This window comes from Glandiceps talaboti, chromosome 9 (genome assembly GCF_964340395.1).
Source record: "Glandiceps talaboti chromosome 9, keGlaTala1.1, whole genome shotgun sequence".
Classification (NCBI taxonomy): Eukaryota; Metazoa; Hemichordata; class Enteropneusta; family Spengelidae; genus Glandiceps; species Glandiceps talaboti.
In genome coordinates, this window is record NC_135557.1 from 17,220,556 (window position 1) to 17,245,343 (window position 24,788).

The window sequence follows — 24,788 nt, forward strand, 5'->3', positions numbered from 1 at the left end:
CAACATGTTGTTTGGCATGTGTCAAGTTGACTTTATTAATAATTCGTACAGTCACTCTCAACTTTTACTGTACCAAGCATGTGTAAGTAGTTAGGACAAGTACACAGAAATATGTCAGTTTGGTTAAGTTGGAACAGATAGTGAATTGATCTGATGTGTCACATATATCAGCCAATCAGTGGAAAGGTTATAATGTTATGCATAAATCTATCATTATCTATCCAATGAGCTCATAGATAACAAATAGCTTCAGGAAGGGTTAGTTGGCCATCTTTTGGGGTTAGTATTATGGGATACATAAATGTGTCAATTGAAATTAGCATATCTGATTGTTGTTTTGACTTTTTTGTTACAGTTTGGAAATCTGTGGATATAACTGAAGAGTGAGCTGACAGGACAGAAAACGAGATAAAACTTTGAGTGAGAAGCTTGAAGTCCAGTTTTGGAAACTACAAAGCAGGTAGATAATTTATTTTCAATACCTTTGAAAAAAAAATAGTTTTAAGAAGTCAAGGCCAGTGTGCCATCTAATGATAGCCAAAGTTTGTTGTTGTGAGTCAAAATGAGAAAAACTGAGATTTCTTGCGAGTCTCTACATAGTAAGAGATATGTATAGGGGAACACCAAAAAGAGAATGATCCGATGTAGATAAACATTAACGCTGAATGATCGAAATATTGCGTGATTAAGGTCTGTATTAGACGGATCGAAATGTCGCATTTATTTCAAATTTACCAGTCCAAAGTAAGTATATTGTACTGTTGAATGATCCCATGGTTTTAGCATCAAGAGTTGACTTGACAACGTTCTTCACCAGAACAGTCAAGACGTCAAATCAGAGAGTCAAGTCTCTTGGCTGCCATATTTTGGATGAGAAGCCAAGACATTTGTAAAATCCTGGTAACGCGGTGAAAGTCTGTTAAAATGTACTGAACATTCAGAATGCTGAACTGTATTTTAGTCAAGGAAAACATAGTAACCGTGGTAACATAATAAACCTGGGGGATATTTATCTACTTGTGACTGCCCTTACTTTATAAACACTGTGATCTGAAACTAAAACACAACACAATTGTTATGGACATAGCTCTACAAACATATCAGTGCCATCAGAGTATTTGCTATGAAAACAGGCCATATCAACATTTAGTCATCAAAAATGTGGTGTGTTCACTTCTAGGCTGTAAAAAAAGTGCTGAAAAAAAGTGCCATATTAACTGTTGTCAAAATGTGCTGTGTTGACTGCAAGACTGTCAAAAAAGTGATAAAAACAGGCTACATCAACTTTTAAGTTGTCAAAAAATGTACTGTGTTGACATCTAAGCTGTTAAAAAAAAAGTGCTGAAAAAAGTACCACATCGACATTTAGGCTGTCAAAAATGTACTGTGTTGACATCTAAGCTGTCAAAAAAGTGCCAAGTAAAGTACACTATTGACTTCTAGTTGTCAACAATGTACTGTGTTGACTTTTAGGTGATTTTTTTTGTCAAATTAAGATGCCAGACACACCAAAGGGAGTGACTCTTCCAAATATGTTGTTGACCGTGTATGTTGAAAGTGAGTATTTACTACTAATAGGCTGTGGAAACAGTACTGTTTGACTTTTAAGTTGTCTGTTTGTACAATTTAAAATGCCAAGCACACCAAAGAGAGTGGCTGTTATCAAGAAGTTGTTGACAAGTGTGTAGTTAGATCAAACAAGTTTTGTCTTGACTTTCAGTATTAAGACCACCTGTTTGTAGAATAAAAGGTGCCTGACATACGACTAGCGTGACTCTTACCAACATAGTTATTGACAAGGAAGTATTTGCTGTGAAAACAAGTCCAAAAATTACTGACTTTTATTTCTCCCCAAAAAAGTAAAGTATTCTGTATCGACTCTAACTTAAGGTCTATTGAGCTCAGCCTGTTGGTAGAATTTAGGATGTCATACATGCCAACGAGAATGACTATTTAATATCAATATGTTGTGTACATGTGTATTTTGAGACTGACTTTTCCCCAATACTTTGTCAACAAGGGAGTGACTCTTTCCAGTATGTTGTTGACAAGGGAGTGACTCTTCCAATACTTGTTGACATGTGTATTTGAGATGTTCACAGACACTCTAACATACTGTGATATAACACCTTTTTGTCAAACAATAGCATGACAACAAAAGGAGCTTACTAAGTCGGTTGGAAGTAATTTGTTAAAACAACATTCAGATTGGTTGTTTACAAGTCCAGTCTCTTCACTTTCAATTATCTTTAGAAAACTTGTTACAAAAGTTGCTACATATTCTACCCCTTTTCACAGAATGTTAACTCGGCTGTTCTCTGTTGATGTTCTGTCAAAGCTTGTCACAAAGGTTTCTCCACTCTTATCCCATTTCATTCCATGTAAGGAATAATTGTACAGGGTAGCACTGCACTAGTTGTAGTTCCTGTACAGTATCGTTACCATTTACACCTCCACTCACATAGTCTAGTTCCTATACAGTATCATTACCATTTACACCTCCACTCACATAGTCTAGTTCCTATACAATATCGTTACCATTTACACCTCCACTCACAGTCTAGTTCCTATACAGTATCATTACCATTTACACCTCCACTCACACAGTCTAGTTCCTATACAGTATCATTACCATTTACACCTTCACTCACAGTCTAGTTCCTATACAGTATCATTACCATTTACACCTCCACTCACAGTCTAGTTCCTATACAGTATCATTACCATTTACACCTCTACTCACATAGTCTAGTTCCTATACAGTATCATTACCATTTACACCTCCACTCACATAGTCTAGTTCCTATACAGTATCATTTTACGATTTACACCTCCACTTATAGTCTAGTTCCGATACGGTATCATTATGATTTACACCTCCAATCACACAGTCTAGTTCCTATACAGTATCGTTACCATTTACATCTCCACTCACATAGTCTAGTTCCTATACAGTATCGTTACCATTTACACCTCCACTCACATAGTCTAGTTCCTATACAGTATCGTTACTATTTACACCTCCAATCACACAGTCTAGTTCCTATACAGTATCGTTACCATTTACACCTCCACTCACATAGTCTAGTTCCTATACAGTATCGTTACCATTTACACCTCCACTCACATAGTCTAGTTCCTATACAGTATCTTTACCATTTACACCTCCACTCACATGTACATAGTCTAGTTCCTATACAGTATCGTTACCATTTACACCTCCACTCACATAGTCTAGTTCCAATACAGCATCATTACCATTTACACCTCCACTCACATAGTCTAGTTCCTATACAGTATCGTTACCATTTACACCTCCACTCACATAGTCTAGTTCCTATACAGTATCGTTACTATTTACACCTCCACTCACATAGTCTAGTTCCTATACAGTATCGTTACCATTTACACCTCCACTCACATAGTCTAGTTCCTATACAGTATCATTACCATTTACACCTCCACTCACATAGTCTAGTTCCTATACAGTATCGTTACCATTTACACCTCCACTCACAGTCTAGTTCCTATACAGTATCGTTACCATTTACACCTCCACTCACAGTCTAGTTCCTATACAGTATCGTTACCATTTACACCTCCACTCACATGTACATAGTCTAGTTCCTATACAGTATCGTTACCATTTACACCTTCACTCACATAGTCTAGTTCCTATACAGTATCGCTACCATTTACACCTCCACTCACATGTACATAGTCTAGTTCCTATACAGTATCGTTACCATTTACACCTCCACTCACATAGTCTAGTTCCTATACAGTATCGTTACCATTTACACCTCCACTCACACAGTCTAGTTCCTATACAGTATCGTTACCATTTACATCTCCACTCACATAGTCTAGTTCCTATACAGTATCGTTACCATTTACACCTCCACTCACATGTACATAGTCTAGTTCCTATACAGTATCGTTACCATTTACACCTCCACTCACATAGTCTAGTTCCTATACAGTATCGTTACCCTTTACACCTCCACTTAGAAACCACTTTGGCATGCAGACTACTCGTCTACATATTATCTATGGCTTCCAAGACAGTTGTTTGAAGCCATGGATTGCCTCTAGACTACTCTGCATAAAACGTAGGGTACATGAAGTGATGAAGCCATGGATTGCCTCTAGACTACTCTGCATAAAACGTAGGGTACATGAAGTGATGTAAGATATCCCAGGGTATCATGTAGTACAAATAATCTACCAACTGTAACAGATTCTTATTGTATTTATTTCCTACTGTTTACTTTAGTCATTACACCACTATTGAAAACTCCTCATGCATAGAGAGACGAGATTTACTCACAAATCATTTACTTTCACTGCTAATTTAGCTTTCTCATTTTCACCATCAATTTATCCCGTTGAACACATTCTCTTAAAACAAACTTAGTGACTATCTCAATTTTATTACAATTTCGGGAATGACATTCTAATTTCATCACAAAGTAATCTCTGAAAACTTCTATTTTCCAACCAGTCCAGTTCAATGACACATTGCTTTGCACTGTGGGTAAAAGAAGTAATGAATTTTGGGTAAAATATGAGAAAAGGCAAGCAAGTAGTGCAATGAACGGATGGTACAGTATAGAAATTAATTTGCACTGAACTAGGGAGTTATGGCTAAGGTAGAGTATTGGATAGAACTAAGTAGACCCCCTAAGATAAACCAGATGAACAATCTAGACTAAGTGTACACATTTGTATCAAGTTAGGGAGTTTACCATTAGAGTTAGAGTTATTAAAGGGATAGAAAGAGGATTAGACTCCCTAAGATAGACTAGATTTATATCATTGACCTCAAGTGGCCACTGTTCTGCACTTCTTAATACACTATATAATATATAGCAATCAGCTTCATTAAACCACAGGCTACTGTATGGCACTGTAGTAGAGGCACCGCCAATGAATATTGTTATTGGTACTGCATTTTGTTGAGTCAACATGAAACTTTGCTAAATGGTTGGTAAGAATGAATCAATAATCCCAGGCAAAAGTTGTCAGGATTGATGGAAAAAACTGATTTCTAAGATGAGCTGTAGTGCACTACTACTACTACTACTCTAGATGTAAGAATTAACTGTATAAGTAGTGGATAAGAATAGAGAGAGGGTGATGGGTTATGTCAACTTCTTTATCTGAGTAGCATGGCTAGTAAATTTGACTATCACATTGTAGTGTGGCATATGGTGGTACTCTGGTGATTGATGGTGCCTAATGGGGGTATTCTTAGGCCAACTCAGTGTTAATGTCTGATGGGGTATTGGTGGGCTAACATTTAAGTTCTTTGAATCAAAGTTAAAAATATAACATTTTTAGCAAAAGTCTAATCAGCCGATGAGAGAAGCTAGTTTGATGTTGGTAAATTGCCAAAGTAGGAAAGATTTTAAGAAATCAAACTTTCCTTGTTATCGTCATCACTGACTTCAAGATGGTGAGATTAATCTCAAGGAGTGATTTTAATGAGAAAGACAAGAATCTGTCCTTGTACACAACTGATTACTTCACCAGATTCCTAACCTTGTTCCAGTGGCCTCATTATTTAAAACGTACTTCTGGCTTCAAATTTCTATCTTTAGTGTCTTTGTTGCTTGTGGACATAAAGTTTAATAACACTTTATAACGTGAACAAATCACAACCAAGCATTATCTTGTCCCTACTTTACTTCAACCTTAAAGTGCCTGTACAATCAGACAACCATTTGTTACTATGACAATGTCACTAGTTACTATGACGATTAATGTGTTACGTTGTTTCTGAGAAATGATAAAAGTGGAATTATCAAAATAGCAGTTAGTGTTGACGATGTGATCATTGCGAGTGTACAGATGTCTACTTGTGATACCGATAGCATAGTGAAATATTTACGGTCTCTCTCAGGTCATTTGTTACTGTTTGTCTGGCTAGTCCCTTGTTGCCTGCTAACAACTTGGTCCCATTTGCATGCTGAGCTGCAGATGTAGATGTACTTTCTTTCTTCCTTTCCTAGCCTTGTGCTGTCACAATACCATGGCATGTTTCATGAACATGTACGTCACTTGAAGGCTCATATCACTATTATGCACATGAACTTAGGAATGAGACATGATTGGTGGAATGAGAAGAGATTGTATCACTATTATGCAAATGAACTTTAAGCATGCGACGTGATTGGTGGAATGAGAAGAGATTGTATCACTATTATGCAAATGAAATTAAGTATGAGACATGATTGGTGGAATGAGAAGAGATTGTATCACTATTGTATCACTATTATGCAAATGAACTGAGGCATGAGACATTAGTGGAATGAGAAGTGGTTTTATAGCTATTATGCAAATCAACTTGAGCATGACACAATTCATGGAATGAAAAATTCATAATTTTGTCAAGAAAATTATTGTTGTCTTTTGAGATGTTACATCTATTGGAACTCAATAAACAATTAGAACTTGGAAGGTGGGGGGGGGGGAAGGGGAGAAGCTGGTAAACTTTGCATAGACTTCAAAATATTGATGAGGAACCCCAGATTAAGGGGGAGAATCTGGTAAAACGTGCACAGATTCAAGTATTGATTGGAACATATGGGTGGGGTGAGGGTGGGGGATGAGATATCCATTAACCTTGCCTACATTTCCATATTCTAAACTTCCGGTAACCTCTGATACTTAATTTACAGACCAGCATTCGATCCTGCTTATATACTTAATATACACTACAGACCAGCATTCAATCTAGATGTATTAATGTTATCTGGCCAGTGAAATCATAAGAATTCTTCATTTATTCAGGACCAACTTTTCCACAGCTCAGCTAGATAACTTTTTTTTTTCAAATCTAAATTTTAATTCTACTACTAGTACTAGTACTAGACCTGCCTGTAAATCACATTCTACTCCACTGCATTTGTTCTTATGCAATAGCTGGTGTATTGAATTGTTTGCATTTGACAAATAGATTGTTTATATAACACTTCAACTCTCATCAAGACACTATCAGTTCTAGGATTATTTCTTTACATAATTAATTAAGTGGTTTAATAAGTAGATTGTTATCATAATACCCATAGCTAGTGATATATGTTTGTATATATTTATGTTGTAAGAATTGATTGGATGGTATCAATGTAGTGCTTATTTGCATACATAATTGATTGATTGGTTACAAATTAAGTGACATGGTTACTTAATTACAGATAAGTTCTGCTGGTCTGATTCTTAATTATTTCAATCAGATGTCGGTATCTTTGTCAGTCACTGCTGGCGACAATTAAGATGACAAGATAGTGAACTTGCTAATTAGTCTGAATAGATATGTGGTCTCATCTTAAGCTCATGCTGATGAAATTAAACCACGGTTAAGTGACTACGTTTTCAACAAATACACATGTGTTTAGCTGTGGATGTATGTGCTACGAGGTTCAACACGTCTTCCCTGTCCTAGAGGGAAGACGTGTCGAACCTCGTCTCATATACATCCACAGCTAGTATGTATTATGCTGTAGTGTAAATGACTACGTTTTTAACAAATAGATTTAAGTGTTATGCCATGGTGTAAGTGACTACATTTTTTAACAGATAGATGTGTGTGTAATGCCAAGGAAAATACGAGTGATCCAAGGGGCCTTTGCCACTATGAGTCTGTGGACTCTAATGACAACCCCTAGGTCACGAGTATTTTGCAGCTCAATGAAGGCAAATATTGAGGAATAACATAATTATACCAGCACCAGTAATATGGAAGAAAAAAATGGGAAAAGTAATGGCAATTATGAATGTTTTGACTCGTATTTTGAACTCAGCAGAACCAGTGCCGTAGACACAAGTTGTTGTGACATAGACATACACTGTTGTGACATAGGCGTGCACTGTTGTGACATAGACGTGCACTGTTGACATAGACGTGCACTGTTGACATAGACGTGCACTGTTGTGACATAGGTGTGCACTGTTGTGACATAGACATGTACTTGATAGATGTGCACTGTTGTGACATAGACGTGCACACTGTTGACATAGACGTGCACTGTTGTGACATAGATGTGCACTGTTGTGACATAGACGTGCACTGTTGTGTCATAGAGCGACTAGAGTATATTGCATATATTTTGTTCAACTTGGTTCATGCATGGTATAATGCATATCAGACTGTTGTCAGATGCTGCATTCTTGAAATAGTTTATCTGACAAGTCATATGGCCCACATCGGTACATGGGGTCATGGGTTAGACTTGCAGATAAAATTGGTTGATATATTTGCTAATGAAGTGTATCGGTTTACTTAAACTTAAGTGGGCACTTCAAACTGGAAATCAATGGTGGCATCCAAAACACACACAATGTCTCATGTATCTGATGATAGCACTCCACAACTGGGAGTTATTCACCTTTCTAGGTTCTTACAATTTTCATGGGAAAGATTAAATATGACCATTTCTAGGATTAAATAGGAACAACGCTGTCCCAGGGATTGATTTGTAGACTTGGTTTATTGCATAGCAGCCTCTATTGTTGTCTTTGGCTAGAATATTCAGTCAAAAAAGGGGAGGCAGGGATGGATAGAGGGGGAGAGACAGAGGGGATTTAATAAGGATGAATAGATTCTCAAAATGTAGGTTCAATGAGGGGGAGGGGGTGGTGAGGTGAGATGAAATGAGATAGGATTTATACTGGATATGTACAGTTGTATGGCATGTTTATCTCAAATGTAAATCACAACTAGACATAAAAAAAAAATTGTAGGGTCCATGTTAAAAACTTGGTGGGGGAACCGAACTATTTTTTGTTGTTAGGCCAAAGACCAAAGTAGTGTATAGCTAGACAAAGTCACAGGGGATATGTGATGGTTGATTTCAGATAAAGATTGATAGGGTATGACGTATATGGTAGGCAGGGATGAGATTACCAAATATCAAATATGTTTTAGAGATATAGACCAGCTTTGGCAATGATATAGGGGTTTAATCTAAGTATTATATATTGGCTTCCTCGTCAAAGTTAATAGAACAAGATATCATGACATTTAACTATGCCAGTTTTATCAGATTTCCCCTTTCTGTTAGTTTGGTTTGCAAGCCTTAGCCTTGATTGGATATGATGTGACTGATTGAACTTGCAGTAACACTAATGTGACGTAAGGTTAAGTAATGTAATGTAATGTAATGTAATGTAATGTAATGTAATGTAACACATAGTATTAAGGTAAGATTAAGTAATGTAATGTAATGCATACTATAGTAATGTAATGTATTGTATTGTAACGCATAGTAAGGTAAGGTTAAGTAATGTAATGTAATGTAATGTATTGTAACGTATGGTAACATATGTAATGTATTATAATGTATTGTAATGTATGGTAATGTAATGTAATGTAACGTATGGTAAGGTAATATAATGTAATGTGATGTTATGAAATGTCATGCAATTAAACTTGCTGTAATGTAATGCAATGTGATGTCATGCACTTAAATTAAACTTGCTGTAATGGAATGCAATGTGATGTCATGCACTTAAATTAAACTTGCTGTACTGTACTGTAATGCAATGCAATGTGATGGGACACTCAACTTTTTATGTAAATTACATAAGCAAATAGTGTTGAACTCTTAACCTTATCTACAACAACTGTCGGCTTACATCTTTAAAGTATATCACAAAAGTGCAACTCTTATAACTACTTTGAAAGATAAACTAATTAGTAATTATGTTTTTGATAAGACTGTTAATAAAAATAAGTACAAAATAGATGAAAATAACCATGGCGCATGGAACCCATGCTGATCTGTGACTATTCTTACTTTATCATCTTAATTTCTACTTCGATATACTATAATGTATTTAACTTGTAATCGTCTGAATGACTACGATTTTCTATTAAGTACGATTTTCTATTAAGGCATTTCAGTAATGTAATCACGTTTTCAATTTATTGGATGGCGTTTGGGTGTATTTATAGCTAAGTTTAAAGTTGTTACATTGTTACAAAGTTCTTATGTGACTTCCTGTCTACAGTATCAATGTGATACACTGTAGCACAAGTTATCTAAATTGTAACACAAGTTATTACATTGTTTCACAAGTTAACCACTCTGTAACACAAGTTACCTACTTTATAACTCATGTGTATTCAAACTGTGGCTCTAGTTATTAAATTGTATCTCAAGTTATCTACATTTTAACACATATACAATGTACATTCAAACTGTAGCACAAATTGCATTTGATTTTAACTCATTGACAGGTTATTCAGACTGAAGAGCAAATTATGTTACATTGTATCACAAGTTATTTAAATGATAACACAATTTGTATCTAAATTGTAGCATAAGTTATCCAAAATGTAACAAAAGTTATCTAAGTTATAATGCAAGTTATCCAAATGTAGTCAAATATCTGAGTATTCTGAATTGGGATAACTTGCTTGTTGCGTTGTTCAGAGTTGACACCACAAATTTCAACATTTATCATTGTATAATTGAGGACTTGGCAGGACGGTAGTTGCTTATGTTAATGACAAGTTCTTGAGATGGTAACAACAAGACAATTATCTGGGCTAGCTATGAGCTTTAATACAGAGGCTGCAATGGATCTTATCCTTCCCAGGGAGTTAGTTGAAAAAGTTATATTTATAGGGCATTGTGCCAATACATGTATATGTCTATGCCAGGGTTAAACAGCACTTTGATGATGACAACTATTGTGGAAGGGACTGTATAAATATACCTACTGTTAATATTTATGGAAATGACACTGTAGTCTTCTGAAAGACATGACAATACCCCACTGTAGTAAACATCTGAGGACGCTGACAAGATGGGACTAGTATTCACTTCCAATTTTTGACTCTGTAAGTAGAAATTTTCATTACAGCGATAGTTTTCAATCCACCAAACTTTTAAATAAACACTAACATTATGTTACAGTCTATTTGTAGCAGCTGAAGCAAAAACCACTTCATCTTTATAAAATCCATTCCTAAAATTTGAAACTGGGGGACCTTTAAAGTGGCTGTAAGTATGAAGATTTGGTATTTAATTTGGATTTAATTTATAAAACAATGTTATAATGGCTTCCTACATAAAAAAAATACAATAACAAACTTTTTACACATATTTTAGCTTTTTACAATATATTAAGTTACAAACACAAACTTGGTTTATGTTGTTTTATATTGATGTTACAAGTAGGAAGCCATGATAAATTAGTTTTATAAATTAAAAATCTAAAATATATTTCAAATCCTCATCCATATGGCAACTTTGAAGAATGTAACCTTTAGTGTTAACATAGGTATAGGTTTATTGGTATTCCACAACAGTCCTCCCTATTGCTGTACTTAGCAGTGTAACAGTTTCTGTCCGCTGGGATTCAACATATGGCCTTCTGTATGAATTGTAAAACCATGTGTGGTGAAATAGTAGACAAGGTTGACAGGCAAAATAAAATGTCTTGGTGGAACACGACTAATAAGTGTTGGTCTCGGAGCTGTTTGACTTGTGAACTGTTTGCTCTATAAAGAGTTCAGCAGAGATGAGGGTAAGGACGTCTTTTTATCGATGTTTTAGTTTTGTGGAAATGTGAAAGAGAACATATTTGTGAAATATTCAGTCAAGGTATTGGTATGGATGTTTTTGTTAATGTGTGAGCCAGACTGTATTTTTGAAGGAATGTGGGAGTCTCCGGGTTAATTATAAACCATACAGTCAAAATTTGATGTTTGTATGGCTGTTTTGGCTATGGTTTTTGAAGGAATATGCGATTTCTATTTGTGAAGCAGTATGTTGAGATGTGGTTTGGGTAGTATGTTTTTGTTGCTTGAGTTTGCAGTTGTTTTCAGTGTTTGATGGGCAGCAGCATGACAGTTTTGTTGCAAAGCTGCATTGGTAGAGCAAGTTTTCATCTGTATTTTGTTTGTAGACATGTTTGGACAAGACTGCAGCTTCAAGACTATTGTAGTTATGTCGTACTGATGTTCATGCTGAAAGGGAGAAGAGTTTTGATATAGAGTTGATCTGACAGTAGTTAGAGGTCAGATCGGTTTACTTGGGCGTACGTAATTGTGTACGTCCTGTGCTAGGAAATAGTAACACTGAATAAATACAGCCCCTAGGCAGTGTAACTGTATCAGGTTTGGAGACAACGTGAGGGCTTACAAGGGACACACTTGGCTAGCTGTTTATGCTATGTTATGGCATCAATTGCTGGTGCAACCTGTTTTGGTGACTTGTGTTCAAGTTTCTCAATTTGTTGGGGGTCAACAGAAAGACTGAACTTTGACCTAAAGACTCGGTAATCAGATTTTATATCCAAGTGAACTATTTTACCGTCATTTATTTGTTGTTGATTTCAATTGGTCTATTAACACACTGCAATCTTAACGGTGATATATTCAAAACTAAGCTCTCACTCAGGATTTAGTCTTGCCACTACACTACCTGTAGATAATATTGACCACTAAATAACATGCAATGTTTGTAAGTAATTCACCAATTTTTAGTGAATAAATCTACGGTTATTTGATGGAAAAATGTCCCAGTTGCAGCTAGATCAGGTTTAATACACTACACGGTCTACAGTCTATATATATATATATATATATATATATATATATATATATATATATATATATATATATATATATATATATATATATATATATTTGATAATGTAGATATGGTGTCTAGTACTTACTATTACTAAGTCTATGTGCCATGGACCACTCACTTGTACAGTGATTACTATGACATGTAAGTATGGGGAACCACAGTAACAGAAAGGGGGAATCATGTACTCTAGCTGTGCTTAGGTGTAAACTTTGATGTGGTTCATATTGTTTAGCTTGATTCATGATTGTTGTAAAATGATTTTGGAGCTCAGGTAGCTCGTACCTACTTATAGTGCCCTTAGTTAAAACACAGAGTTAAATGACTAGGAAACTTGGTAGGTAGATTTTATTTAGTGCCCTTGGCAAAAACACTGGCAGAGAACTCTGGTAATGACTGGGAAACTGAGACATTTTACTTAATTACTGCCCTTAAGCAAAGTTTGAAAAAAAGTGCGTTTCCGATAACTTGACTTCAGAAAATAACTTGACTTCAGAAAATAGGTAGGTAGGTTGGAATTTTATTTTATTTTACTTTAAATTTTTTTTAAATTACTTCGACTCCAAGATAAGATACTCGTCGGTCGCAATACTTCTGAGAGAGTTTGATGAGGTGTAAAAGAATTAAATGAAGACAATTATATGGTATGTAGATGAACATGTTATGCAGACTGTACTGTTACTAACTAAAAAGACCTGGTTTCTCTCTGGAATATTATTTTTGAAAAGTGACCACAGATGAGGCAAAGGTATGAAGGTAGTGTTAGTACACAGAAATAGATATAAATTGTTACCATTTTATCTTTTTGCATGTAAAAATGTTTAGGGTCGGGGTTTTATTTGATTAAACTAGGGTTGGTCAGGTTATTGGAACCCACTATTTTTTATTTGGCCTTGGTGATATTGTTCTAGACCCACAAAAAAAGACATTCATGTTTGTGCTGGCATCTAGTCAAACATCTGTACATGGTCTTTCAATGATAAGTATTATGTAGAGATTAAATCAGTGAAACTGCTGCTATTATAACAAGTCTTACAAAAAAAGCTGATTACTAGTAATTTAATTTTACTTTGCATAAATTTACCATCCTATTAAAAAAAGGCTCTCAGGAATACCACAGGGAAACCACTAGATAATAATATAGTTAATAAGTAAAATCCGTATAATCTGAGAAGACATGATAATGTGCATTTTGAAGGACGTCAGTATTATGTCTTGAAGAGTCTGATTTCAACATAGAGATTATGGCGTATTTATATTGAACAATCCAAATTTAAGGAAATATAGTGAGTGATTAGCTGATAAAAAAATATAAATTTGCATATTGCCTGCTGCTCGGTTGAGGTGATTAAATATTTACATATATTTGCATATTGCCTGCTGGTTGGTTGAGGTTATTAAATATGTATAGATATTTGCATATTGCCTGCTGCTTGGTTGAGATGATTAAATATTTACATATATTTGCATATTGCCTTCTGGTTGATTGAGGTTATTAAATATTTACATATATTTGCATATTGCCTGCTGGTTGGTTGAGGTGATTAAATATTTACATATATTTGCATATTGCCTGCTGCTTGGTTGAGGTGATTAAATATTTAATACATATTTGCGTACCGTATGCTGTTTGGTGGAATATTACTATGAATTTGTATATATTTGCATAATTTAAGGGACTAAGAAATATTAATGTATCCAGGGGATTCTGGGATTGAAACATGTCCCTTTAAGGATCTAATCAGTGTAATGTCAGCAGGGAAAGAAATATGGCCTTAACAGGTGTATCGTGTGTTGTGTGCATCCCATGTCTGTTGTTAAATGTATAGGGCACAGTTGTAAAAATGTCCAAAAGAAGGTCATTGTAAATGAATAATTTGACTGTCTGCTGTTTTCATACTCATTTACTAGTCTTACTAAAGTAGAATTCTCAGTGGACTTGTGCAGAAGTAGTCCTTGCAACGCTTTATACCTCTCTCTTGTCTCATTTGATTTAATTGGTTCAGCTGATCACAAAAACCCTTTCACAGCCAATGGAATCTTTTGTAACAGACAAAGCAATTGTTCCACTAAGTTGCCAGCTGAGTAGGTATTCAAGATAAATCATGTCTGGAAAATACACCCAATCTGTTTTGTGTTTGTCTAAATCTACTGTCTTTCTGATCAGTTTAAGAAACAACAAAATGAAAGAACTGCAGCAGTCCTTTTGTAAACATAATTGGTGATAGTAACTACTTGACTTTAAATTCATAAATTGGTTACAAGTGTGAAATGGTTCCTTGGAGTAATAGTAGAGGTTGTTGCCAGTGATTTTAATACATTATAATGTCCTTGGAGACTTCCACTAAAAAGGTCTGAAAAGATATGGTCTGAAGGTTTTAAATTCCTTACCGAATCCTGAAAAAGAAAAGATGCTACCCAAGTTGCAGACATAATGAATGCATATGAATTAAACCACCGTCAAGTTGATGTAATATATACCACATTTCTCTTGGTAAATAAACTTTTTCCAAATGTGTATGAATTTCTTGTAACTCCTGCTGGCTTTAGAGAGAACAAACTGTAGATTTTAGAAGAGGGTACTTACTATCCAAACCTTGTTCAAGGACACATCAAAATAATGAGGGCACCTAGCCCCTAATTAATAGGAGAAAACATATTTTCCTTGTTACCTTGATCACAGGCAACATTGAGGGTTCATTGTCCACTACTATCTTATACAGAGAAAAAATAGATATTACAAGGGGCTCAGATCCCCTGTTAGCTTGTTCAGTCGAGAGAGCACAGAAAGTACAAGAGGGCTCATTTCCCCTGTTACATGTACCTTGTTCAGAGAGAACACAGAATTACAAGAGGGCCCAGTTGTATCTGTGTTACCTTGTTCAGGGAGAACACAGAAATTCCAAGAGGGCCCAGTATCCCTGTTGCCTTGTTGAGAGAAAACATAGAAATTACAAGAGGGCCCAATACCCTTGTTACCTTGTTGAGAGAGAACACAGAAAGTACAAGAGGGCTCATTTCCCCAGTTACCTTGTTCAGGTAGAGCATAGATATTATAAGAGGGCCCAATACCCCTGTTACCTTGTTGAGAGAGAACATAGAAATTACAAGAGGGCTCATTTCCCCTGTTACCTTGTTCAGAGAGAACACAGAAAGTACAAGAGGGCTCATTTCCCCTGTTACCTTGTTCAGGTAGTACGTAGAAATTACAAGAGGGCTCATTTCCCCTGTTCCCTTGTTCAGAGAGAACACAGAAAGTACAAGAGAGCACATTTTCTCTGTTACCCTTTTCAGGGAGAACACAACACAGGGCATTAAAGAAGGCATGTAGCCAATATTTGTTGAGGGAGAAAATAAAACTATATGTATCCACATTCACCACAAACTTGAAATGATATTGAGACTGTGTTGATGTACAGATATGTGTGTGTTGGGAATTAGGCCGTGTATACTATGTACACTTGTAAGTTACATGATGGTTTTGATTATGCGAAGAATGGAATCTGTTGTTGCTTCCGGTTATTTGGGACTATCTTTCCTGTATCATAACCAAGTAGGTCAGAAGGTCGCGCCATCATGGTCTCAGTAGAGGTATCATGTAGACTCACTTCTCTCATTTCATTCTACTTGGTAGAAGTATAAACAAGGACAGCACATCGTTTTGTACTCAGGGCATGGCTAAGATTACATGAACTACAAACTAAGGCTTCACTTTCCCGCCAAAAAATACAACGAAAATTTATCTTTAAAAAAAAAAATGGATTTCAGAAGTTTATGTGGAATAACTTTTTGGATTGTTACTTAATAAACAGGAGAGCACATCGGTGTGTACTCAGGACATGGCTAAGGTTACATGCTATTTGAACTACAAACTAAGGCTTCACTTTCCCGCCAAAAATATAATGAAATATTTATTTTTTTAAATGGATTTCAGAAGTTTATGTGACATAACTTTTTGGATTGTTACTTAATAAACTGGACAGTACATCGGTGTATTCTCAGGGCATGGCTAAGGTTACATGCTATTTGAACTACAAACTAAGGCTTCACCAGGTTTTAAAATATTTGAACTGCAGACTACACCTCTTTCCCATCAAAATATTTGAACAAAAATATATCCCTTTAAATCAAATTTTTAGAAGAATGTTTTTGGCATGTTTCTTTTTTTTTAGACAAGACATTTTTTATTCTGTTCATAAAATATATTTGTACGTCCCAAAGTTATTTCCTACTTCTGATTGTGGTTTTATTAGAGTTTAAATAAAACATATTGCAAGAACCTGAAAACAAATCGTTAAATGTCATTGGAGCAGGTGTTAGGCATGCATGCTAAAATCACGACTTTCTTCAAGGAAGAATGAGAGCTGGAGTCTGATTGGATATTGACATCAGAAGTATGACTTTCTAAGACAGGCATGAGAGCTGGAGTCTGATTGGATATTGACATCAAAATCATGACTTTCTGAGTCAGGCATGAGAGCTGCAGTCTGATTGGATATTGAAATCAAAATCATGACTTTCTGAGTCAGGCATGAGAGCTGGAGTCTGATTGGATAGGACATCAGTATGACTTTATGAGACAGGCATGAGAGCTGGAGTCTGATTGGATAATATTGACATCAAAATCATGACTTTCTGAGACAGGAATGAGAGCTGGAGTCTGGCTGGGACATACTTGTCAGGAAACCTTCGTAGGAAAAAGGAAACAGCAGTCCTACCTGGAAATCCTTTGAAATCCTGGAAATAACGTAGTTTGCTCCTGGCAATTCCTATGGATTTATGAAATTTGTAAAATGATGAGTGATAAAGTGTTAATGATTCCCATTTCCTGTAAAGTTAACTTTCCGTCGCCACAAGTCAAATTTAAGTCTATTTCAAAATTGTGTCACAAAATAGTTCTTTCACCACTTGGAATTTTGAATCATTCAAAATTTAGTCAAAAAACATTAAAATGAATTATGAATGCTTCACTCCATGCAATGTGGTCACAAGCAACAAAAACATTAAAATAAAATATTAATGCACCATTCCATGCAATGTGGTCACAAGCAACAAAAACATTAAAATAAAATATTAATGGATGATTCCACAGAATACAATTAATCTATTTGATTTGGATGTTAATGATTTACAGCGAGGGATAAAAATTGAACAGGTGTCTTTGTAAAATATCATACATTATAGATAGTTGTTTGTGAGTTTGACGTCTAAAATGCAATATAACGTTTCAAGAGTCACTTATCAAATAGTTTGTCCAAGATAATTGATACTTGTATTTCTGTGTCAATGGTATCTATTAAAAGTTATATTTACAGCTGCTCCTCAGAAGTAGTGGTTGTCAAAGTTTAGTGTACATTGAGAGTAAAATAAATACTTTTTGCGTGATTTCTCTGTTCTGTAAAGGACTGTAGCTTTTGAGAGGTTTGTTTTGTGGATGTAATGTTTCTAACTTTACATGTCCGTATAAAATTCAAACTTACAGCTGCTTCTCAGAAGTAGTAATTGTCAAATTTGAAGTGCATATTGAGAGTATGATAAATACTTTTGATGTGATCTTGCTGTTTTGTAAAGGACTGTAGCATTTCAGAAATTCGCTGTATGTTCTTAATATTTTTTTAAAGTATTCCACATATAGTCATGTTTTAAAGCTAACAAAGATAAATGAAATATGTGGCACCATTGTTTAGATATTCTCTTATATGGTAATAATACCCAAATGTAAACATATCTGCTAAAATTTGCAAAAAGAAAAGGCAAATTTGGCACATGTCCAAATATGGATATACCCAAATATGGTCATCTACCAAAATTCCAAAAGTAAAAGCAAATTTGGCACCATGTCCAAATATGGCTATTGCCATATATGGTCAACTTCTAAAATGTTGAAAACAAAATGTGGTAACGGTATGATGATCAAAGATGATCAAAATATTCTGAACATGGTCATTGTTTGCAGAAGTATCCAAGCTACCAGTGACACATTCATGATATTTCATCTCTCTAAAACAACATAGCTCACATCAACCTGTCAGAAATCTAGTCTGTCTGAGAAAACCATGAATCAAGTGACAAGGTACTGCCTAATAGAAGTCTGATTTGGTTGTACAGTAATTACATGTATTTCACCAACTAGTCAAGTATTCAAACATCACGTAACTGATCTGTATTTTTGATCTCTTTCTGTCTTACAGGAGTTTCCAATTTATTGAAGAATCGTGTTCTTACTCCAGTGTATTGTAGGTGCAGTAAAAGGTGAGTCAATACTCTGATATTAATCCCAGATGGAAATATTCTAAACAAAAAAAGTCTTAACCCTTTCACCACCGATTCCCTATTCTCGCTATTTCATGAACACGTAGGCGCTAAAGCATATTACAACAGTTACTACAAAACACAGCAGTTCAGGGACATGTTCTTTTACCAGTAGAACTAATAAAAGGTTATATAATAGGTAACTTGCAAACCCGCCATATTGAATGTTGCATCATGGGAAATGTGATAATAAATACTTATCAATTAGTATTGTAAACATTGTTGATACATTGTTTGTAACCATAAATAATCAATTCATAGTTACCCTGACCATTGTGGAAGGTTTATTTTATCAGTAGCTCCAGATTAGGTATTATGATAACTACAGATAATCCCACAGTCCTTTGCATCTGAGCATGCTCAGTCTGGATTGCAAGTTCCCTATTATAGGATTTCAATTTAGCTTCAAATTTATTGCTTTTTACATGCTTTGATTTATTAAAAGTAGACTTCACACGGAACTCTATCAGACCCCCATTGTTTATGTTGCTAGAATCTCTTTACCACAAGATGTGCATTTGATGCCGTTGTTGATCAGAATAAACAATCTCTTCATGTCAGAGAGGGAGTGATGCACATTTATGCTGCTAGAATTAAACACCCTTTCCCTGTACTGACAGGTATAAATCTTGAGTGAAACTTGAGTTTTCAGTTTGCTGCCATTTTAGTTTGACTTGCCTTCATACCTTTATATGGTAATCTTCATTGAATATTCAATATTGAGAGACACAAGTGCAGGTCAAGATGTGCAATTAACATCTATGTCACCAACAATCTGTTGTTACTTAGAGACCTGCTTCACCTTTAGCATTTACTGTGCAATCATTTGTCCTGACCTCGTATGGATCTTTTCATGTCAAAGATGTGCAATTGGGATTATATGCAACTAATATTAAACACACTTTCATTGTCAAAGTGTGCAGTTCTTTCTTGTCTATCTTCCCAAAATTGAACAACCTTTCCACACCAAGAGAACCGAGTAACCTTTAGCATTTACTACGTAACTCATTTGCCATGACTTTGTAATTGGTGGATGGTGTCGTGTAAATTTGACCCAGGTCAATCAAGTGACCATGCAATTTTGGATGGCGTTGCATAAATGACCCAGGTCAATCATGTGACCATGCAATTGTGGATGGCGTTGCATAAATAGGCCAGGTCAATCAAGTGACCATGCAATTGTGGAAGGCATTGCATAAACGACCCATCTCAATCATGTGACCTTGTAATTGTGGATGGCGTTGCATAAATGGGCCAGGTCAATCAAGTGACCATGCAATTGTGGATGGCATTGCATAAATGACCCAGGTCAATCATGTGACCTTGCAATTGGATGAAGTTGTGTAAACGTACATGGTCAATCATGTGCCCTTGTAATTGTTGGATAGATTCTCGTAAACGACCCAGGTCAATCATGTGACATTGTAATCGTTGACAGAGACGCGTAAATGACCCAGGTCAATCACCAGACCATGCAAATGTTGGATGGAGTTGCATAAATGTCAGGTCAATCATGTGACCTTGCGAGTGGATGGAGTTGTGGGAACAACCCAGGTCAATCGTGTGACATTGTAATTGTTTGAAGGAGTCGTGTAAGCGACCCAGATTAATCATGCAATCACCGCTAATGGATTAAATTGGATGCATAGACTGCGTTTTATGGTAAAATCAATACCTTCTATGTCACTACTACTTCTAACTCCATAATTGTCAAAGTATCACACACAATTTTATGTCTGTTGACGTACAACACTTACCGAAAAATACATTGTATGTCATGGAGTCTCTTAAAATCAGATAAAGTGATTTTGTCTTGTTTTAGTTTAAATTAGGCGCATGTAACATTCTCTCATGTTATCTCAAATTAAATACAAGCAACATACTTTTTTTCTGTGAGCAAAGTGAACCTAGGAATTTTAATTAGTGTTTGGGAAACATTCACTTCATTATGTATTTTGTATCATTGTGAGTTATAGATAGATGGGGGAATATAGTACAGTATATTTATGATGTACAATTTCAGCAGAGATCTACTAAGGGTATTCTCTATTTTCTTAGTATAATCTCAACTGAGATCTGCTGTATTCTCTATTTTCTTAGTATAATCTCAGCTGAGATATTCTGAAGTATTCTTTATTTTCTTAGTATAATGTCGGCTAAGATCTACCAAAGTATTCTTTATTTTCTTAGTATAATGTCAGCTAAGATCTACCAAAGTATTCTTTATTTTCTTAGTATAATCTCAGCTAAGATCTACCAAAGTATTCTTTATTTTGAAATTCTTAGAATAAATGTCGGCTAAGATCCACCAAAGTAGTCTCAATTTTGAAGGTAGAAAATGATGACTGTATATCAAAGATTAGATTCTAACGATGAAATATTCAGAAACTACCTAAGGGTACGTAGACTTTAAGTACTTGCCACTCCTAATAAAAATAAGATAAACATTTTAAAAGTGAGATACATGTACTGATATCGTTAGAGGTCATATATACTCTCATTTTATGAAAGTTAAGAATGAAGTCCGATCTCTTCCATGTGTTATATGTATGCCTTGTATGATCATAATGATAATAAACGATGATGATAATGAAGGAAGCCCACAGATTACAGAGGAGATGGCGCTCATCTCCTTGGTTGTCATAGCAACATATTAGCTAGATAAAGGAATGATAGGGAATGACCATAAATAAAGATATTCACCCATCCATAATATCTGGATTATTCCAAATTTGTGATTTAGAAGGGGGGATAGGATGTAGAAGAGGGGGTGAACATATAATCGTGTGGTATGCTATCTATGACTGTGTCTTGTGTTTGCCATTTCAATGCAGAGTGGGCTACTCAGTCGTTCTTGTTACCAGAAATCAAATGTTGCCTATACAGCTGATATTAAAATAATCATTGGATTTTGTGGTTGACATTATGACATCCATGCCATGGGTTACACAGCCATCACTAGTTGTGATACCAGTATGAAAAAAAGTTGACAGTCTTGTTCTTAGACTATCTCTAATCCTCTCTCGCATAAGGTGAAATGTTATTGCAGGTAATGAGAATGGGTCCAGGAGTAAAACTTGAGGTACATATGGGCAGATTGATTTGTCGGGATAGCAGCATCTACACACATCATTCACTTCGCAGAACAAATATAAATATTAGAAAACTACACTGTTTAAATGGATACAAAATTTGGCCCATAATCTCAAAAATGTCACACCGAAATCTAAATTTTAAAATAATTGATGGTAAAACGTAAATGTAAACGTGATCAATGTTTTTGTGACAAAAAATGCAAACTTTGAACCTCACAGCAAAGAATTGGAAAATCAAGTAGAATACAGTTTTTATAAATAATTATTTTTGATGACCTTTCTGGTCAAAGTGAACTTGCTTCAATAACCCACACTCCCACACACTCTTTAAAAATACGCTGCAAATTTCAGTATCATTCCTTGAAGAGGTTGAAAAGAAGTGACACCGATCCAAAAAACTTCTTTGAGATGTCTCTAATTTGATGACAACTTGTTATAATTTTAGAGCTAAGCCCTTAAAAAATACTTCTCTCTACCTCCGTTATCTTTCCAAGAAGTTTAACAGAAATGGCCAGTGGCAAGGTATAGTGATTAAAATTTAAAAAAAAACTGAGATGTCGCCAATATGATGAAAACTTAAAGTAGATTTTAGAGCTAAACTTTTTTTTTTGAAAAAGCTACAATAACTGTAACTGTATCCTAAGCTTTCCTGGAAGAAATTTTAAAGTAGTAGTTGCCAAGTTACAATCATACACTAAAAAAACAAACATTTTTTTTTGCATGTCTCCAAGTTGACGAATACTTGCAGTAAACCTGAATTATTCATGCAGACATTAATTCAATTAATCATAGACCCTCGAATTAATCCACAACATGTTTATCTCATTGAAAAGGTCAGGTTTGTACTATTGCAATTTTTTCTCCTACTTTTAGGGGACTGTGTTTTTCCGTTGAGTCTGATGGCTTTTAAAAATTCATGTACTGTTAGGTTAATTGTGCATGCAAGTAGGTATCTAGAGGGGGAATAGATATCACTTCTAGACAACAGCTTTGAGGAACAACACAAAAATCCTTGTGTATGTATAAAAAAGATCATTACCAGGCAGTTTGTCTACTTTTCTGATGCACCCCCTCAGGGGAAAGAGAGTTGAATACATTTGAGAGTAAGGAATAATGCATTGAAGGTACTAAATCCACCGGAAGGCCAGGTGTCTCCATGTGAATAAGTCATAACTGGAGTAATTCGTATCTTGTCAGGAGAGAAACGGAGACATACATACGCCACGACTCACTCTCATTTTGCAAATCAGCAAAACTGAGTGAAAAGACTACTAATTACTAAATCTCGATTTAAGTCTATCGGTTTGGCCGTCATCCAAATGTCAAGTTACTTAATGGAAATGGAAAAGTTGTGTCTTGAAGTCGTTTGAGTTTAGTAGTTCTTTCCGTTGCTAATGCAGGAAATGTTGTACTGAGTTTCAGAATTAGTTGATAAGTGGAAGGCTAACATAACTTATTGAACGCAGAGACGTTAAATTTCACTTTTATTTCACTTTGTAATCTGTGATTTTTAACCACAAAAAGGTCACCTGATTAATTTGTTTAATATGAGTTAAAGTTTAATAACCATAGTCAGCGAGTCTCAGAACTGTCATAAAACATGCTGCAAAAGTTTTGACTGAATAGAAATTCATTTAATTTACTATTAAAATATGAAGCCAGAGTCCATTTTTTACAGTTATTCTTGCATGCTGAAAATTGTGTTAACCAATTTCACACAACTAGAAATAGAAACACAACAAACAACATGCAACACAGCACAACACAACACAACACAACACAGTGCAACACAACACCACACCACACCACACCACACCACAACAATACAAAATGTAACTGTTACATAACACCACACAACACAACAAAATGGAAGATGTTACAACACAACACAGTGCAACACAATTTAATGTAATGCAATATAACAAAGTTACATAACACTACACAACACAACACAACAGAGTGTAACATAACAACACAGTGTTAACTCAGTGTACACAACGCAACCTAAATTGCTAGATTAACTTATATAATAAATACAAAATATACCTACCTACCTACTCAAGCTTATTTTAAGAAAACAAATTGGGAAACCCAAAGTGATTCTTAATGTTGTTACTTATCAACCAAGCACTATAGAACCAATGATGTAGACACACATTGTCCTGATTCAGAATAACCCGGGGATAAATTCCATATTTTCTACAGTTCAGAATTATTCATCAGCTGTGAATGACAGAAACTTATAGATTAGTTTAAAAGTAATCACATGATTGATCTTCTAAAGTAGTCGACTTTAAGGCTAGTCTCTCAAGTGTTATATCTTAATAACCAATGAGATGTAACGATTGTGACCTTGACCAGGTTATTGTAACAGTTAAGGGCAACATGTAGGCAAAATACACCTGATTTTGTATTTATTTTACTAGGGAAATACACCCTTGACAATGCTGATGGAAATATAAGCACAAACATAGGATTTGCTTCAAAAATATTTTCCACTTCATGATGAGAAATTACCATTTGTAAAGTCTATGAATGCAGAGTCCATGAAGATAAACATTTTATAAGCAAACGTATGGTACAAGGAATGAATTTCTATGGAAATTATACCAGATTGCCCCACTTTGTAGGATTCTTAAACATAACAAAAATGTATACAGAAACAGGGTTGTTAATTTAAAGTAATTTAATCTTGACATCTGTTGACCTTACATTATTACTTTAGACTCTTGAATTAAGCTGATGGTGAAGTTTCAAGAAGAGTGTGCCCCCAGGG

General features: G+C 35.2%; 1 long non-coding RNA gene across 1 annotated transcript in view; it reads left to right on the forward strand.

Annotated features, from left to right (window-relative positions):
• LOC144440517 (uncharacterized) overlaps positions 1–18,859 on the forward strand; it is a 100,169-nt gene extending 81,310 nt beyond the window's left edge. Inside the window, exons 4-5 of the long non-coding RNA XR_013481208.1 lie at positions 356–460; positions 18,797–18,859. This is a non-coding gene — a long non-coding RNA (uncharacterized LOC144440517). The remainder of the gene's footprint in view (positions 1–355; positions 461–18,796) is intronic.
• Positions 18,860–24,788: the final 5,929 nt, after the last annotated feature.